Raw genomic sequence first — 3,243 nt, 5'->3', positions numbered from 1 at the left:
TCCCCGGATGGACAGAAGCAATAGATGTCATGTGTACAGAATGAACAGCATTACAGAGTTACATAAACACATTACATGAATATGACAATGTATGAATGGAACTCCAATCCATGAAACAGAAGGAGGTAGAGAGGAGGGGGCGGGGCATCAGCAGGGCCACCGCGGGAGGCCGGCTCACCAGGCATCAGACACCTCCAGGTCCAATGGACCCTATGAGATGTGAAGTCACAACGACTCCGGGGAGGAAGCAGAGTTAATAAGGTGGAATGGTGAGATGTAAATTCATCCATAAGGAGAGAGAGAAGAGGAGAGAGAAGCTCAGTATAAAAGAGGAGCTTGATAACTGAAGGCTCTGGCTCCCATCCTACTTTTTAGGACTCTAGGAACCACAAGTAGCCCCGCATTTAGTGAGCGCAGCTCTCTAGTGGGGCAATATGGTACTACAAGCTCCTTAAGATATGATGGTGCATCACCAATCAAGGCTTTGTAGGTGAGGAGAAGAATTTTAAATGTAATTCTTGATTTTACAGGGAGCCAGTGCAGAGCAGCTAATACAGAAGTCATGTGATCTCTTTTGTTAGTTTTTGTGAGTACACGAGCTGCAGCATTCTGGATCAACTGGAGGGACTTAAGAGACTTATTAGAGCAGCCTGATAATAAGGAGTTACAGTAATCTAGTCTGGAAGTAACAAACGCGTGAACCAGCTTTTCTGCATCTTTTTGAGACAAGATGTGTCTAATTTTTGAAATGTTACGTAGATGAAAAAATGCAATCCTTGAGATTTGCTTAACGTGGGAGTTAAAGGACAAGTCCTGGTCAAAGATAACGCCTAGATTCTTTACAGTGGTGTTGGATGCCAGGGAAATGCCATCTACAGAAACCACATCACCAGATAATTGATCTCTGAGGTGTTCAGGGCCCAGTAAAATAACTTCAGTTTTGTCTGAGTTTAACATCAGGAAGTTGCAGGTCATCCATGTTTTTATGTCTTTAAGACATTCTTGAATTTTAGCGAGCTGGTTGGTCTCCTCTGGTTTGATCGATAGATATAATTGAGTATCGTCTGCATAGCAATGAAAGTTTATGCAGCGTTTCCTGATAATATTGCCCAAAGGAAGCATATATAAGGTAAATAAAATTGGTCCAAGCACAGAACCTTGTGGAACTCCGTGATTAAAGTTGGTGGTCATTGAGGCTTCATCGTTTACAAATACAAATTGAGATCGATCTGATAAATAGGATTTAAACCAACTTAGTGCGGTACCTGAAATGCCAATCGACTGATCCAGTCTCTGTAACAGGATGTCATGATCAATGGTGTCGAACGCAGCACTAAGGTCTAATAATACCAGTACAGAGATGAGTCCTTTATCTGATGCAATTAGGAGGTCATTTGTAATTTTCACCAGTGCTGTCTCTGTGCTGTGGTGTTTTCTAAATCCTGACTGAAACTCCTCAGATAAACTATTCTGATGTAGAAAGTCACTCAACTGATTTGCGACTACTTTCTCAAGGATCTTAGAGAGGAAGGGAAGGTTAGAGATTGGTCTGTAGTTAGCCAACACCTCTGGATTAAGAGTGGGCTTTTTCAGGAGAGGTTTAATTACAGCTACTTTGAAGGAATGTGTTACATGGCCTGTTAGCAAAGACACATTAACAATATCCAGCAGAGAGGTGCCAATTAAAGGCAACACGTCTTTAATGACAGATCGGCAGTAGTTGAGGGCAAGAGAGCATCAATCTTGCCTCTAATAGTTAAAATCTTTTCATTGAAGAAGTTCATGAAGTCATTACTACTGAGGTCTATAGGAATACACGGCTCCACAGAGCTGTGACTCTGTCAGCCTGGCTACAGTGCTAAAGTGCTTATTTTTCTCTTACTGATGAGTAATAGGCTGCTCTGGCATTACGGAGAGCCTTTTTATATGTTTTAAGGCTGTCTCTCCAAACTAAGCGTGATTCTTCCAGATTGGTGGAATGCCATATACTTTAAAGCTTTCGTGAAGTTTGCTTTAGGTCGCGGGTCTGAGGGTTATACCAGGGAGCAAACCTCCTTTGCCTCACTGTCTTTTTCTTCAGTGGGGCTATCAAGTCTAGTGTCATTCTCAGTGAGCCTGTAGCACTATCGACAATATGATCAATCTGGGACGGACTAAAGTTAGCACAGGAGTCCTCCGTCACATTGAGACGTGGTATTGAATCAAATGCAGAAGGAATCGCTAATTTAAATTTAGCTACAGCACTGTCAGTTAGACATCTGGTGTAGAAACTTTTGACTAACGGTGTATACTCCGAGAGTATAAACTCAAAAGTTATGAGTTGAAATATTTCAACTTCCAACACGAGTTGCGAAAGTTTCGCAACTCGCACCAATCAGCGTTGAGATGCTCCACCCGTTGGGCTGCTGCTGCTCTCATAGCGCTGGAAGCGGAAGTTATCGAGACGGAGTTGGTGAAATTCCCCGAGCTGTGTGAGCCTACGGGTGATGTTATGAACCCAGACACCAGGGCGTTAGATGTTCCGACGTTTATGGGATGTCCACAACATGGGATGTCCCTGCCATGAACCCTTCTCGAATCATTTCTGTCATGACGACCGCAAAAAAAAGAGAAAAGTTGACAGTGAGCGCTGCCGCTTTCAAATTCACTTGTTTTAAAGTTTAATGATAAAAGACCACTTTGCATTACTTATAACTCCTGTTTAAAATGTTCATGAGGCAAAGATATTTAACTCATGGAAATTGTAGGTATTCTATACATTTGTTTAATGTTATCTGTCTTGAACCACTTTTGTGGTTAAAAAAATGTCAGAAGGAACTATTGGGGCCCGGGCATCTTCACTTTATCAAATGTGGCCCTCTTTGCAAAAAGTTTGGACACCACTGGTCTAGGGGTATAATTCTAGCTTAGAGTGCGATAGGTCACGGGTACAAATCCCGGAAGAGCCCAAGAGTAAGTTTGGCCTATGTAGGTAGTTTAATTATGTGAGCAAACAAACTTTAAAATGTTAGCTTGGTGTGGGGACTGCTGTATTGTCGCTCTGTACCAAAAATGTAACCGGTTATTGGTTGAAAAAGCTTTATTTTTCTTGCCAAGACATGCTGACTCATTACACTCCCCTGACTATGGAGGATTTCGTTAGGCAGACATCAAACTACATGGACTTTTATTGGCTAGTTGGTCTAGGGGTATGATTCTCGCTTAGGGTGCGAGAGGTCCCTGGTTCAAATCCCAGACAAGCCA

The 3,243-nt window shown here is 42.4% G+C and overlaps 1 non-coding gene across 1 annotated transcript; it reads left to right on the top strand.

Annotated features, from left to right (window-relative positions):
* The first annotated feature begins 3,171 nt into the window (after positions 1 to 3,171).
* trnap-agg lies at positions 3,172 to 3,243 on the top strand. Its single transcript has one exon. It is a non-coding gene; the product is annotated as a tRNA-Pro (tRNA).

The sequence above is a fragment of the Cyclopterus lumpus genome, chromosome 10, assembly GCF_009769545.1.
Source record: "Cyclopterus lumpus isolate fCycLum1 chromosome 10, fCycLum1.pri, whole genome shotgun sequence".
NCBI lineage: Eukaryota > Metazoa > Chordata > Actinopteri > Perciformes > Cyclopteridae > Cyclopterus > Cyclopterus lumpus.
This window is presented reverse-complemented; position numbering and strand designations above follow the sequence as displayed.